This window comes from Scophthalmus maximus, chromosome 21, assembly GCF_022379125.1.
Source record: "Scophthalmus maximus strain ysfricsl-2021 chromosome 21, ASM2237912v1, whole genome shotgun sequence".
Taxonomy (NCBI): domain Eukaryota; kingdom Metazoa; phylum Chordata; class Actinopteri; order Pleuronectiformes; family Scophthalmidae; genus Scophthalmus; species Scophthalmus maximus.
Window position 1 is genome coordinate 10,933,498 of NC_061535.1, and position 16,891 is coordinate 10,950,388.

Here is a 16,891-nt window from a genome sequence, read left to right on the forward strand (position 1 = left end):
AGGCGACCTCTTCCTCGGTGTGAAGTGTCAAGGGCAGCGAGTCGGCATGAGAGCTGGTATTAGAAGCAGCAATGTAATGAGTCGAGTTTATAGGCGTTTGCGGTACCCAACTTTGACGCCTAACAGTAGAAAAAAACAAAAGCCCAGTTGTGAGTAATGAAGATATTGGAAACCTGTGCCTCCTCCGACTATGACATGTCAAAACGCCTGCTGTGAAAAGTTGACTACAGCTACATTAAGTAGCTGAAAACGTGTCTGTCAATGATCACCTGCTAAATGTAGCTGTCACAGGTTAATGTGATAGCTACATTTAGCTTCTACAGATCCATTCAAATCCGAGAAGCCCCGGCAGTGAGTCTAATAGATCAAAACAAATGAACTTGTCTCAGGCAAAAGGTTAGCGATCCGCTCCTTCATTAGGAATTTGTCTTCCTAGCGTTACTGGTATTGAGGCTGAACCATCTCATGTGAAGGCAAAGGAACTTTTACACCATTCTAAAACTAAAAAAAACTTGAGAATTTGACCTCATCAAAGCTAATAGTGGCAATATTATTCAACATCACAGTCATACATTTTAGTTTTTTAAACGCACTTTTTGCTACACTCCTGCCTGACCTGTGCACTAAAGCTGAGCTGTGGACCACCTAAAAACTTTTGGAACTTTTGGAATGATTCTGACACCGAGGTAAAAGGCTGCGCTATAGAGAGAAATCGCTTCTATCTTAAAACTCCACAGTGTAGCGGAGGTGGGATAAAATGCGAGACTCATATCAAATCCTGAAGGATCAATTGGGTGAAAACCAGTTAGCTGTCAAAAATGGCAGGACATGATACTTCTCTGAATTCAGTGAAGAAAACGGTCACACTGCCACACTTAGAGGCTTCTCTGCCTCCTACTGTGAAGATACTTTTCTTCAGATTCAAAGTACTTGACATCGGGGTCCGTATCAACCTGTACCCACTTTAACGGTTTCCTCTGACAACACTGCAGTTCTAGATGCCGCGAACACCACCACTCCCCCTGAGCCTCATCCTATTATTTCTTCTAGGAAAAAAACCTCGGACCTGTTCTCTTGACGTTATTCCGCCTGAACTTTCACAAAGACGTCATTGGCACCATTGCCCCTCAGCGTTCTCTCAATCATTAGTAGGTCCTCGGAAACAGACCAGGTTCGTCGGTCTTTCACACATGCAGTCGTCCGGCCATAAAAAGTCAAACTAGCAGTTGGATCCAGCGGTTCGCAGTGATTACAGATGTGACTCCAAGCTCCCATTTCTCTCTGAAATCCTTGAAACAGTCTTTGTTAACCAACCGTTGTTCCATCTGCCTCAAAAAAATCTCTTCTCAGAGCCCGTCAAAGGTACTGAACTTGCATTGCTGAGGAGAACTGATGAGAATCAAGTAACTGATGTGTCCTCCGGCTCCTCGATCACACTGCTGCCTTTTGACACAGTAGATCATTTGATTTTCGTTCACAGGCTGAAGAAATGGGCGACAATAACCTCTTCAACACAACACGAGCCTCCTTGACTTTCCCGGAAAAAAGCGGTATGCTCCATGTCATGATCGTAGACATTTTGCGACGGTGAACCGTGCCAGGTACCTCTCTCCCCTTGTGTGGGAGGATAAGGAATTGCCATAAGCAACTAAACAAAACCTTATATTCACTCAGTGTGGTAGGGGGATGACACTTTCCATTCGTTCTTGTTCGGCTCTGGAGAATTGTTGTGCAGTGAATGAAATGATTCAGTGGACTTCTGCAAAATAAAGGAAGTTGGCGTCAATATTGTGTGATGTTCAGATAAGTTTATTAAGGTCCTGTGGTGAGCTGGAGACTTTTTCAGAGTTTACCCTGCAACCTGCTGCAATGCATGCTGGGACAGGACTCTCGACAGAGAAGGTGGTTATAAAAAGTAGATGGATGACGGAGGCCTCAAAGGCAAAGTATGAGACCAAATAAGCAGATTTCAGGAAGGACGTATAACATTTTCTATTTACATAGTGGGGATAATTTACATATTTGGCAAGTCACAAGTATGTGGATACTCAGCATCGATATTATGTTCCCACACACAAAATATCAAGTCTCTCAGTATAATATCCAGTTGTAGTGACTACAGCAATACTAAGTGTTTTCCTGGTTATCTCACAGCGCTTGGTGAAAAGATTGTGGTCTGAGTTTAATGAGGAAAAGTTTCTGCAGCCGATAATAAATGTAGCACTTCATCCTTTCAAAAAAATACGTTGCCTCTGAACATAATCCAGTCAGCAAATACACTCAAAAATGTTTTTGTTTTGGTTGCAGTTTAGTTGAATGGAAACATAATATCAGGGTGATGGTTTTTCTTTTGGCAGTGTACCTCACTCCTCCCTGCAAAGGACTCAGAATGTGCTGCAGAAAACGCTCCTCCCCACAGATGAGTGGAGAAAGCCACAACCACTGGAATCACAAAGCCCCTGCCTGTGGTCCTTTCTCCTCAATAATACACTGCTGCTGCAGGCGGCTGTAAATAAATAAATGAAAATGAGCGGGGCTACTCTCTCTCTCTCTCTCTTTCTCCGTGAGTACCTTTCTAACCCAGGGATTATGATGGACCTCACTACAGCTCAGTGCTCAGCACTGTAATGTCTTGGAATATTTGTACAAACATTGAATAACGAGGTAGATTTAAAACAACTTCTTATGAAATACCACACGCATGCACGATATTTTTTCCAATTCCGTCGTATTTTGATCACAAAACAACACAGGCGCGCGATGGTGGACATTATTACTAATATCTGAGTAGTAAATCTCGCGATGGAAAAAAAAGGTTTGCCTGTTTTAAAAAGGATTGAAAAGTATATTTGCAGATCCACAGCCTCTATAGGCTGATTAATCCTAGACAACAATAGCTGCTTTTTTTTTTGAGGTTTGGGAAATTTAATGGATGGAATGCAAACTGTGGAAATAACTTCCTCCCAAAGACTTATTTGCAGCTTTGTAACATAATGCCACTTTTTTTCCTATGTTACAAAAGCTTTTATAATCAAACTGTTTTCAATAAGGTTTGCAGTAAAGTTATTAATCAAAGATAAGTTAGATGAATACACGTCATTCCAGCTACGTTTTTGAGTGAAAGTTTGGGGTTTTATCACAGTGCGGAACACTGTACTTTCTGATTACATGTATTGTCATCCTGTTTTTCAACTTATTTTCCAGGTATTTCCATAAGTTTGTCACTTGTCTGTACACGTATAAGAAATACGATAAACTCATGTGCAACCATGGCAATGCAGCCTTGTCTCCTAGAAATATTGCTAAGCTGACTAAACGCTACATAAATTGATGGTATAAAGTACACAAGTGCAAAATGTCTGAATGGTTTTCTCAAAGTCTTGAGAAATGAACAGACTGAATGTGTGCCTGAAGTCACCATTGCCCCTTGTCACAGGGTCAAAGTTCAAATTCGTTGACGGCGGAGCCATGAACAGAATTCCATTTGGAAGTTTTGCTGCGCGACATGCCTGCTGACCCAAAGCTTCCCCGTCCAATGTTTTTATTTTTTAATTTTAACTACCCAAGAGGCAAGGATGAGCTCCAATTAGAAGCACATTTACACCTCAGTGAGGAGAGGACTGCCAGACTGCAACATTCCCCTGTTACTACCCCCCAGCGACTGATTGTTTATAAGATTTCGTTCATTCCGTTGGATTTGTGGTTCCGAGGGTGACAAAAAAAAAACGAGAAAAAAAAACATGACCCTAGATAAAGTAGTTCTTCGTCGTGCACCCATCCTCGGCCACACAGTGTCTCACACCGGTTATCGTCCCCCGAGACTCAAACACCGGTTCAGTATTAATGATCTGTGTTTCCATCTCGCCGTGGCTCATTAGGCTGGATCTGTCCCGCCGCAGAGTAAACTGTCGTCTGATGTGATGTGGCCTGCCCTGCAGCATGCAGCTCTGGGAAATGACAACCGGTCCGGGCCTGACTGCGGTGCTCCTCTTATCTCTGCTGCTGCTGCTGCTGCTGTCATCATTTGGGGGGGGGGGGCTGAGAGTCTATGGAGGCCTGGACAAACTCCCTGGTGAGTCAGTCAGAGAAAGTGGGCTCCAAAAAGTTGGACAGTAACTTCATTAGTGACTTATTAAATTATAGTCCAAGCCAATTGATATTCTGCCCTGCAGCTAATGCAATCATATTATTTTGATTTATTTTTTCCCCCCCATCCACCAGCTTGACTTTTGCTTAGTTCAATTATTATTATTATTTTTTTTTAACAGACTAGCCATCTCTCCCAGTCTTTGGTGGTAATGAAGCTCGACTAGGTTTTCTGCTAGTGCTGTTCTATTCCCATGTTTTATGCCTTGTCCAATTATTTGCCGTCATTTTGCTCACTAAAACTTTCTGGAAAAATCTTTGAAATTATTCAAGCCGTTCATTATGTCCTACTCATTCGCATTGACAGCTTTTATGAATAATGTGCCTCGTTCAGGTGCACGTACAACTACAGACACACACACACACACACACACACACACACACACACACATGTCCACGCAGAGATACGCAGGTTAAACTAGACCGTGTCTGGCATGCAAAGTATAATCAGCAGGATTTTTCTCAACAACCAAAATGGATCAAATCAAAGCTGACTTATTGCCCAGAGTGGTACTGCGCAAAATAAAATCACTGAAGCTGGTTAACCCTTAACACCCGATCAATGTGTTTTTACGTCACCAAGCCTGTCTTCTGGAAATTATGTTGAAAACAGTTTGCCACTAATTTGTTTTGGCAAATATGCCGTGAGGGAAATGCTGCGCCTTCAAGGATCAATTGTCGTGACAGACCACCCAATTGTAGCGAAGGTGTTTCAATTAATTCAACATATGTCGACAAAACGGTGGCCCCATGTTGAAAAGGTGGGATTGCGTCTGTCTCCGGTTTTATTCCTCGCGACTGTAACTAATTGTACATCAGTATGTGCTCTGTGGGAATAGTAGCTGTCTCGCTAAAGCGTCAGGAAAAAGGCCGGCTGGTTTCTACACTTGCTTTTATGAAATAGAAGAACTGAGCTGTTGTCACATTTTGGAAGTAATCTGTGCATTATAGTTTAATTTTTACCTGTTAAATGTTTGTCTTATTGAAAATGTATCAAAGTTTTTGGACACTTGTATTTCATTCACTTTGCCTTGTGGGTCTGTCGGCCTATGAGGGATTACCACAGATCAATTAGTGTGTGCTGATCAAAGTATGTGAACAACTTTTTTTTTTCCGTCCAGCCACTAGGAAAACCGGTCTCCACCTACGTGGCAACTAAGCCTAGTTCGCATAAAGAACTGAGCAAAAACATCTCAGGGTTCAGGATGTTTACAGGTACATAAAGTATGTGTACCCCTCAAACAATATCTTATATGCATTTACACATTCAATTTCAGAAGTGCCGACATGTCCAAAGGTTGCGTTAATCCAGTGAACCCTCTGCAAACACGCTTTGTATAGAGCTCGAACACTACAATCACCTGGCAAGCATTTTGACCAAAAAATAATGTTAATTACCAGCCAAGTAAGTGGAGTACTTTCTCTATCGTTGACCTTCGGTTATGTAAGCGCCGCATCTGTCTAAATCACTCACACGCAGTGACAATGAGGATAATTTAACAAGGTTCCATAAATTACTCTGCGGGGCAATAACTCCTGCCTGGAGAGTCACTACTCAATCAGTCTCAATTTGGCAGCACTTGCTGCTTCAAGTGTTTTTTGTTGTTTCTGAGTAAAGTGCATCACAGAGCCGATGCTTCGGAATCAGTCTGGTACACTGACGACGTGCTGAGCAGATTCCCCCCCGCCCCCAAAAGTTTGATCGCGTGGGTAAGTGATTCATCAATATATTGTCTCTCAACACTAGTGTGTAGGATTAAGCATGTCATCCTACATTGTGGATTTCAGTTTTAAGACCATAAGGAAAAACTCCTCCACAGTGCTACTTGCCCATAAGAGCGGGAAAATCGGAGTAAATTCTCAGCTGTGAAATTTCAAAAAGTAACCAAACACTTGCACAGAGCGTATAGGTTATTGCTCTTAGGACAGATCTGACGTTTTAACTAAGTTAAGGAGAAGCTCTGAGGTGGGACTTAAGAATGCAATATTGTCTTTTATTGGATCTACCAGCCTGCACAAAGTGATGGAAAATATTTTCACGGTGAAAAGAATGCACATTTAGTATTAGGTGAAGTAGCAATATAATCCCTGCAAGTCTGAAATTTAAAATCTACTCGAGGCAAAAATGAAATGAAATCAAACAGCCAGTAGATGAGTCAAGTATGATTGGGAGGAGATTAAATTACAAATTATCTTCTCAACTGGATGGCGATATCAAAATGTCACGGATTTCATTCATCAGTTATCAGAGAAGCGAGCTGAGCAAACAGCCCCATGTCGCAGCCCCTCCCGACGTCCCGTGTCAAGCGAGGAGCTTCAGAGAAACACTGATTTTTTTAAAATGTGAAATTCATTCATTCAGCATTTTTACCGGTTTTAATTGCAAGGTGGGTTCGTTTTCGAGAAGTGGAGATCCTCTGCGGATAATTCGGCTCCTGCTAAAAAGCTCCTGAACAATGACCACTGAAGATATTCTGAAAAAAATATAATAATTGTTGAAGTAAGCAAAATGATAACTTCATGCCATTTTTTTTTACAATAAATTATTAAAATTAACAAAAAAAAAGATTCTGCCTCAAAAGTGATGATGGACAACTTGAGCTCATGATATTGAGCAACAGCAGTCGTCCCCCCGGCCCCCAGCTGGCTCCTCCCCTCACCCAGCTGGACACTGTGTGCACTATAGAGGGAAAAGCCCTGAAATAATGAAGCATAAACAACCATATAACAACAGCCTGCTGCTGTAAAGCGACATTATTGGTGCAAAAAGTTTAGAAACTCACCATCTGCCCTTTGCTGCGTCTTTCCACAACAAGACTGAAAAGCCAGATAGTCCCAAACAGACGACGCTGTCCTTTTATAATGAAGGTTTTGTTCCACAAAAGAAAAATAAAGAGAGAAAAAGCGACAGCGAATGGTACAAATACGTCTTGTAAACAAACTGTGACAACCTATTGTCCCATTAGGGACAAAGATCAACTAATGAGCCTGAACAGGCCATTTGTAAGGTCACTGGCTCTGAAAACTTTATTTTCCCTCTCCAATGATGCAGTAGTGGACAAGGAAAAAAGGGAGGAAGGACGGAAGAACTGCACTGTAGCGACCAATGGCTGCTGAGCGGAGTCTCTGACACTTTTTCTAATTTTTTTTGAACAACCAAGACAAAGCAAGAACTATTCAGAGCACTCCCCTTCAAATGAGAGCATGTACACCAAGTTTAACAGAGCCAGCAATAACCCCCCCCCCCCCCCCCCCCCCCCCCCCCACACACACACACACACAAGCCAGAAAAAACACAGAATGCAATAAAGTTTCAATGTCCCCCACTCGCCAAGTGCTTGATCATTGTTGGATTTATTTTTGGGGGTTTTCTCTGTAATATTGTAATATTGACCTTGAGGCAATGTATGTTGTGATTTGGCACTATACAAATAATATTGAACTCTAGATATTTGAATTTTTGTTCAAATATATATTTATTATTTCCTACAAGCCTCTATCCAGGGGGCGGCTCTCTACATCCGTGGGTCAGTTTTAAGTCGCACAAAAGTCAGTAGGAGTGGTACCTCCTGTTCGGTTTGCAGCTATGTCGTGTGCGCCAGGTTTACCGGCGTTACCTCCGGTTCCAGGAAGTCGGTGCAGCAGCAGCAGCAGACGACTCACGCCGGCGATGAGCCGATCGGGGCCGTTCATCGGAGGGAGAGTTGGCGGTGAGATGTGGACATATGCCGGGTTGGTGAACCGCAGCGGATTTGATTCAACGGATGCCAGTGATTGACACACAAGCTAGCGAACCGTGGGGCGGTCCTGCTGCCTCTTCATCGGTGAGTGTCTGCGAGCACGCGCCATTTCTTTCTTTTTAAAACTAGCCAGTCATTGGGCTAGGAGCGTCGGCGTCATGAGGGGGCGGTGTCACGTGACTCATGTAGACTTCAGATAGTTCCCGGAAGTTCTTGGCGCGCAATTCGAATCCATTGTTCAGAGCGGCAGAACTGCGGTTTTTGGTAATTAGCAGTCAATAAATGTATCGATTTACTATAAAGCAGACCAACATGCCTATGTAGTTACTATATGCAGTGAGTTAATACATTTTCTCTAATCATAAATAAATCATAAATCACAATCCACTTACACGCTTTAATGCGCATTTAGATTTGATTCAGATGTGCTGATTGTTTTAAAGATCTTACCCTTCATGAGTGCGACACAGACTGTCCATTGATCCATTCTGCTGCTACTCTATTCTGCTGCTCATTTCCAGGAACTATTGAGAGGCTCCACTTTCCGCCATTGCAGGGAAAAAAAACTGGTCGATTGGAGTCACCGGAGATGTCGCTACACGCTCTCTCAAGGGCTCTGCACAGACGTACATACACTCAGATATACTGTTCATACATAAATATATGTAAACACACACACACACACACACACACACACATATATATATAAAGAGAGATATATTCACACATATCCCTATAGAATAAACATTTGCATGAACCAAATGCCAAATAACATGTTAGTACTCAAGGATGACCATTTGTGAGTTTTTGCTTTTTTTTTCTTCGTTTTTTTTATTCAGAGCTGATTTTTTTGGGCGGTATTTTCTGTTATACAAAGGTCAAACTTCATCCGGCATTTTTTCATCCTCACTGAAGGTGTTTCATAGCTCTAGGACTGCCCCGCAGCAGGAGGGGGGGTTCAGTGCAGCCTCTGGTCCACAGATGAACTGAAACTGCTGCAGTGGCCTTGGGCTGCTCCACACCGCCAGGCTTTCAGCCCACTAATGATTCATGCTGCTTTCACAGTTATGGATGGAACGAGGAAATTGCCACATTGTACATCCACATTCATATTCTATCATGTTATAATTTTAACGAGATGAGCTATAGACCTTGGGGCAGTGGCTAATCAGGTCGATGATTAACCGCAAACCGCCCCCCAACCATCCTGCAATGTGTCATCATTCATGTTTCACTGGGTTCATGAGCCCCAGTCAGAATATGTCTGTTTGAACAGAGCACTCTTTATCCTCGCAGCCTGATCAGAAATGGACATTTCAGCACTTTGCTTGAGACTAATGATCCAGAATGGACTGAATTACACCTGAGAGGATCGTTCGTTGAAAGGATTATCCCATAACTATGTCTCCAAACCTACAGACCCTATTTTAATTCCTATGTTACAATAACATAGAATCATCCAATTTGCTGCAGCGATTTGACTGTACTACTGGACGGCTTCAGCACATCAACATATACCATGAGGACCTTTTTAATCACTCTGTTTAATCTAATTATCTGAGCCATTTTCTATATATATAAAGCACTGTATACATAGTACAGTATAGTTAGTATTGAAAAGCTGCCTACTTGAAAGAAAAAAAAATGCTGGGTCATTAAGTGGGAGCTGGTGCAGCTCTTTTTAACAATGAACTTGTATTCATTCATTCATGATCTGGTAATATGGATGAAGTGGTCTTTACTGGGAGTCATTAAGCCTTAGATTTAAAAAAAATCCAAACATGACTCCTTCAAATTGAAATATCTGGAGCCAAGTGTGTGATTAACGCTTTCGTAACGTATTTCATGGCTTCCCAATAAAATATGACTTAAATATGGCCGCCCTTTCTCAATTACTCTAATACAAGCTAGTTTACTAGTTTGTTATTGCGATAATCTTTTATCTGGGTGTGTATTAACATACATGATATAAATAAATAGAATTTAATTAAGATTTTAAAAAAGCATAAGAGGGAATATTCTCAAACATGCGACAAACCTGAGGGTGAGTTTAAATCTCCAGTATGATCTGGGAAAAAAAACATGTTTCCCTAGAGTCAGATAAGAGCATCTAATAGAGAGATCAACAGAGATAATCCAGGATCTACCTTCACCTGATCTTGGTCAATCCTCAAAGGTGCTGTTATTATCCGACTTTCTCACACTTATTATCCCTGTGCCTTGGTTAAACTCTCCCCAAAAATATATTTGCATTAGTACAAATACATTTTGTAACAAAAGCTATTACAATTACATCTGGTTTGTTTGTTTCATTTTGTTGTAAGCTTTTTTCTTTTTTCTTCAACACTACAATGAAGTTGGTGATATTAAAAATCTGCAAATTTTACAGTTTTACTTACAGCACAAAATCTTCACAGTGAACAGATGTGAAAATAAAGCATCGCTGTCAAAATATTTCATTTAGTTGAAATATTAACTAAATAAGCTTTTGCCTAGTGGCGGTTTGAAAAATACTTAATTTAACAATGAAGTTAAGAAGTGAATAATTCAACAGTGAACTCCGGTCATTGTTAATATAGGGACGGTGGCCACACACAAAAAGAATCAATGTATGGGAAAAACTGAGGATTATACGCTTGGTTCATTCCGAAACAGTAAAAATGTTTCCTGACATTATAAATCAAGTGAGAATTGGAATCTTTTTGACTCCTTTTTGCAACCAGTGGAGTGGCCCTCTGCTGGCCATTCCAGAGAATACAGTCTTCAGGCGCTTCTGCATTGGTTTATTTTATGGACCTGGTGACCACGTCCATTTTTGTATACTGTGGTCTGCTCATTGCGTGATGCACTGAAGGTAGCACAAAAACATTTTTGCTGGAAGCTTGCTAGCTGGAGACAACAAGCAAGTAACATTCTTGGAGTCGCTGGACGGCACTATTGATGGAACTATAACATTTTGGCTGTTCCACGGAAATGTCGTTGATATCAATCTTACAGTCTGAAGGCGAACAGGCGTAATCCCCCAAATATTCCACTGTTCCTTTTGTGTTAATCCTCCCTTACCCAAGTCCTGAACCTCCCCTGAAGAAGTGAGGCCCTAGGCCATAATGTGCGCCGTCTGAAAGAGTAAGTGCTTTTTCACAGAGCTAGCTGTAATGACAGCACACAGCCACGTGCAAACACACACACACACACACACACACACACACACACACACACACACACACACACACACCTGTTTCTGCCACCGGATTTGGTACACTTTTCACTTCTCATTTAGTCCCAGCAGCTCGACTATTGCTCCTGTTAGCACCTGTGCACCCGCCTTTCCCTTTTAATATCTCAGCGCAGCAGAATGGCCAGATCAGCCTCTCAAAGTGACCCTTCTCTCTGCCCGTTTTCCGACCCCCTCCACCTGTCACGTTGATGAGAATTAGATGCCACTCCTCCAGCCGTGCCTGTCTCCTCTTTAATTGGCGTTTGATATTCTGCGGTTGTCATTTCGAGAGGGAGAACAAGGGGTTGCCATTCATCGTGGCTCCTGTAAAGGGGGGGGGGGGGGGGGGGGGGGGTTGTCATTCAGTCTGATGGCTCTGTAATGTGTTTTGGGTAACAGACACTCCTGGGCTGTCTGTCAGTTAGCTGAGCCCTCCATCTTTCCCCTTATTCAGGGGACAGAGATTTCATTTAGCCACCCCGTCCATCAGTGAAATGCTCTCCTCTTAAACCTTTCACTTATAAGCCGACCGGTTTTCCTGGACGTCCAAAGGTATGAGCGTACGTTTTCTGAAACGTTCTCGCCCCGCCTCCCCGTCTGCCTGCACCGCTTTGATATCAGATCATAGACGAACTCAAAGTAAACTTTGTATGTCCAAGAGCAAGTGAAAGTCTTCAGTGTGTGCTCCATTTGAAGGATGGCATAGGGGAAAGAGGGGATGGGAAATGAGAAATCAAAATGAGCCTGTGTGTTGTTTTTACGGCTGCACACAGTTTTTCATGCCACAAGACGGTGATTTGGAAATTGCATTCTGCGAGACTGCGCAGTGAATCCAAATTAAACAGTGAGTAAATGTGTCATCTTCTCCGCCGATCAAAGTGATATTGCCCACTCCTCAAGGCAGACTGTTAAATGGCCATTTGAGCTCCCGAGGTATTTTTTGCCTATGCAATAAAATGGCAGAGGGGAAGCCTCCACACAGCCATAGTCTGTCCATATTTGGATTATTTGATCAAACAATTTCTTAATTTATCTTGAGGAAAAACAAAATGAGAATCTTCATCTACATAATGCACTGCTTTACCTGATCTCCTACACTTTGTCTTACTCAACTGATTTAGCACTTAAGACTTCAAGGTCTCCTACTGTACTGAAGCTACAGTGTTATACCTCACTGTGGATAAAAGCGTCTGCCAAATGAGTAGAGGTAAATGTTATTTATTGCCCCCCTCTTCCGCCTCAAGGACTTGCAAGGTGATCTAGTTGTACATCACATGCAAATAAATTGCACCGAGGGTCAGAGAGCACAGAAAATCTTGAAATATGCAAAAGGCAGGCGCTTTCCTCCCGAGTCTGGGCGAGGTTGTTGGTACTGTTGACATTGTCTGGAGTTCAATAGGAGACTTTACATTCAGGGCAAATGGTTATTGACCAAGGTTTTTTTGTATTCTAACCTACCTAACTATACCAATAATATGGTGTCAGAATCTCTTCACTTCACTTTCCTGACCGTATTCTCGCAATATGGTTTGAGACTCACAGCTTCTGACTGTGCGTTGATGAACCTGTTTGTCCATCTATGTCTGTGTTTAACTAATCACTGGGCACTCTGGAATTTACTAAGGACTAACCCTTTGCCTTGGAAACACTGCGGTTCACAGCTGCTGCAGTGATTTTGCAAAGCAGTGACAAGGATAGTCGAATTTCAGAGTCTGATGGGTTTGATTCCTACGTTGAAGAGGAATAATAGGAATCCATTTGAAGATGGTTACGTGTATTCAAAAAATATCACAGTAATAATGCACTTTGTGCAAAAGTATGACCATTTTGGCGAAGTGCTGCCTCTGTCTATGTGAAATTGACTGTCCATTAGTGAAGGTTTACTTTCCTGAAAACTGTTGCAATGCTTATTTTTCATTTGCACACATCCCGTGGAGCTTGACAAGTAGTATGAAGTCACTCAGCATTATCTCAGTCCCTTTAGCAATTGGTGAGACTTGAGTGACAGACTTCCACTGAATACACAATATTACAAAATTATAGACATGTATTATATTTTAGTTACCCATCTCATTCATATTCTACTACCTTTAGGAGCTTCAGACTTTGTGAAACCCATGTCAAACACCAGCACAATTCTTCCACACAAGTGTTTTCCCGAGAGATTTGAACAACTTCAAATTTCCATGCAAGTACCTTTAAATGGGAAATTTAAGAAATTATGTAAATGATCATACAACCATTCTGTACCCTTAATCATTCTCGTGTTGTAATTTGAGATACACATATGGCATCTTTGAACATTAAAAACAAGTTGCCATTAAAAACTGTTGAAGAGAACGGCATTGTTGTTTGGAGATCACAGCTTCTTGATCATGTTGTAAAACCATTTATTTAATATATTGTCTCAATAACAGTTAAGGTGCAAACAGCTTTTGCACCTCAATGATATGATTTGTTTTCTTGAGAAAATTAGGTAATTTTGCTATCACACGTATTTTATGTTCAGTAAAAAAGATCATTAAAATCATATTGTGAGCCTGATTATTATTTTAACTTTTTGCAACCACACAGTCAGCTGTGGTACAAGGCAGATGGAAATTTTAGTTTATTTGAGCATATTCTCGATGATTTTTTTAATAGCTGCCTTCAGAACAGAGCAGAATTCGAGCCGTCGCTGGCAGCCGAGATCAGTCAATCACGGGGAGCGTGTTTGCTGGGCGTGCGCGTCACTCCCTGAGCAGGTATGGGTACAGACAGAATCAAAATCACATGGGGAGCTATGGGGAACATTGTCTCGTTTCCACAATGTTCCTGTCAGCAGCCGGCACTGTAAAAGAGCCCAACGGGACCTGTCAACGTCTGTCAGAAAGTGCACACAGAAAAGAAGCCAATGCCTCACTCACTTTGGCAAAGAAATTGGAGAGCTGCACACATTTGCACCATTAACCTCAAATCACTTTTCTGAAGGCCTGTATGCACACACACAGAGCACATTCTCACTCTATTACTATTCAACCAATTGTTACAACTGGCTACCATGGGAAGTAACGTGCTGTTTCTATTCGGCGTGTCTGGGAATACTCGTATAGTTTTAGCTTCATTACCTTCCAATTTGTTTTAGAATTGATTTTGAAATCATTTCGACGGACTGCGAAGGCACTACATGGCGAAGTTCCTGAGTATCTTGCTGAGCTTCGAAAACAATACTATCCCAGTTTCGGCAATCACCAGAACAGTCCCATTTAGTTTCAGAGCGCAGTATCCCTGTAAGTGAGCTTATGATTGTACATTTTCACAGTTTATGTTGAATGCCAATATTCAGTGCCAGTGTAAGAATTGTGCCCTTTATATTGCAAAGTAAAGATGTTGAGGTCAGGGTTGTTGATTAGAATTCCTGTCACAGACAACATGACATGGGGGTTTGCTATTATTTTATCGATAACCACGCCTAATCATAGTCATACTGTAGTTACTGTCCAAATCAAATTTCAAGAGTTTCACTGTCTGAGTTCTTTGCTTGTATGTTTCTAATGAATTCATTTGTGATAAAGTCAGCAGACGCCAGGTAGTACTGCACAATGCACAGAGTGTGAGGGTAATGGGGGGTTACCCAACTGGACATTAGGTCTATCTGTGGTGTGCACATTTTGTTAACATTTGTGTATTCAATTACATTATGGAGTAGGATCAAATTCTTGTGTTTTACAGGGAGCTCTAGAATACTCCCGAGTACCTAATGAAAGTTCTCTTCAGTTTCCTCATGAGAGGAAACATGTTGTAAAAGAGACTGGGCTTTGCCATTATTTAGGCACCAAGTAGTATTTATGACTTGAAATTCTGTGACTGCCCTTACTCTTACACTTAAGAACTAAGTGATATCATCCCCACATCATACTGCAGTAAAACAAAGGCAAAGTGCACTATCAGCCGTAAAGCTGCCAATGTCAGCCTGAAGGTCAACCTACAATATGCTTGAAATTAAATTCACTTCACTCTCATCTAATCAATCATTCGCTTGGTAGATAAATGTAATTTGATGCTTACACCTGGCCAAAGTAAAACACAAAAAGCTGTTTGTCTCAGTTTGGCATTTTTGCAGATCCCACACTTCGGCCTTTTACAGAGGAGTAGAATAATGTAACAATATTGATTTATTCAAAAGATACATCATTATAACATATAAGAAATGCATTATGAAAAGGGCAATAGTCAATAATAGAACTCTCCATGAAAGTAATGCCGTAGAATAAATAAATATGAAAAAAAAACCAATCCGTACATGACCCTTTCAAACAAAGTAATTTATCTCTTGTCAAATGCAAGAAAGCACTGGTTTTGTTTGTTCAAACGGAGGAACAACTTTATATCTCCACACTTGGAACATCGCCAATGCACCTCCCTCGCTGAGTGCTGAATGTCAGCCAGTGTCCAATGGCATCGTAGTGAACTTCCTGGTTGGGGTGGAGAACTTGGCGTTGAAGCGACAGACTTGTTGCGTGTGCTGTGCACTTGGGGGCTAGCCAGTCCCTCGCTGGTACCTTTTGTTGACTTCCTTCAATGGAGCTGCCACTGACAGACAGAACTTCTAGAGGGGGCATTGGATTCTCTTTGAGAAGGTCACAGTCCCTTTTGTAGATGAGTCGTGCATTCACAAGGCTCACGATGATGATGTAGCCAAACAAAGGCAGATACGAGTGTTTTATAGAGGCGCACAACCGTATCTGAGAGATCGATGTCCCCCATGGCTTGACTGTATGCCAGGATAATGGATGGGCAACACTGTACGTCCTTTGTTAATGTTTTCCCTGAAGACACCCACCAAACGTTGCTGATCAAGGTGACACACTTGTTGTGCAGCCCCTTTGCCCCTCTTCATCATCGCTCAACAGTGTTGCAAGACCTGAAACAGAAAGAAAGATAAGATAATTTGATTGTGAGAGTCTGTCTTGTAATATTCATACAACTCTTTAAAAAACACAAGCATGTGTACAGTATATCTGTATCAGAAAATGACACTTGGATACATACATGGTGTGTGTGTGCGCACGTTATGCCGACTTTTATGACAGAAATTTCATCTAGGAAAATGGTCAAACAGTTAATACAGTTAAACTGCAATTGTCATAAAAATCCATCTCACTCTATATGAACACTAGAAACAAGCTGAATTATTCTTACTGACATGAAAGATGTGTTCATTAAAGGGGGATGATGGGGGGGTTTTTTAGTACACAATTTATACTCTAATAACCAAATAAATTGGTGAAGCAGCCACCCCGTCAATCTATGTACATGAGTTTGCCTTCTTGGTCTATCATCCATGAAAGACATATTAATCTTTCCTTCATTTCAGAAAACATCTGTCTGGCTACTTATAAATCCTTCATGTCTTTTATAACTAATCATTTTTCGTCAATGTCTTGATTGAGCTGTAAAACTCCTGGCATGTCAGGCACAAACACACACACACACACACACACACACACACACACACTGGAAAGCATGTTGCAGTTGAGTCCTTTATGCAAGTCATGGCTATTTACTGAAACGGTACTACAGGCGCTTCATGCCTCGATGCTTGAGACATCAAACAGTGCCTAAACCAATATGCACGCGTGTATATGGCATTGCTTAATAACTGAGGAAAGGAATTAAGATATTAACCATGTGTCCAAATTTGTTAAAGGTTTGCATGTGCTGCTGTCGACTGGGTAGGGTTTAAGATCATGCATGTCAAGAAAACTACTGAGCTACTACTGCGAGTCTGACCTTCCCTGTGAACTCA

At 41.6% G+C, this 16,891-nt stretch overlaps 1 long non-coding RNA gene across 1 annotated transcript in view; it reads left to right on the forward strand.

The window, feature by feature from the left end:
- The first annotated feature begins 7,724 nt into the window (after window positions 1–7,724).
- The window catches only part of LOC124849757, a 40,396-nt gene continuing 31,229 nt past the window's right edge, over window positions 7,725–16,891 (forward strand). Inside the window, exon 1 of the long non-coding RNA XR_007030284.1 lies at window positions 7,725–7,970. This is a non-coding gene — a long non-coding RNA (uncharacterized LOC124849757). The remainder of the gene's footprint in view (window positions 7,971–16,891) is intronic.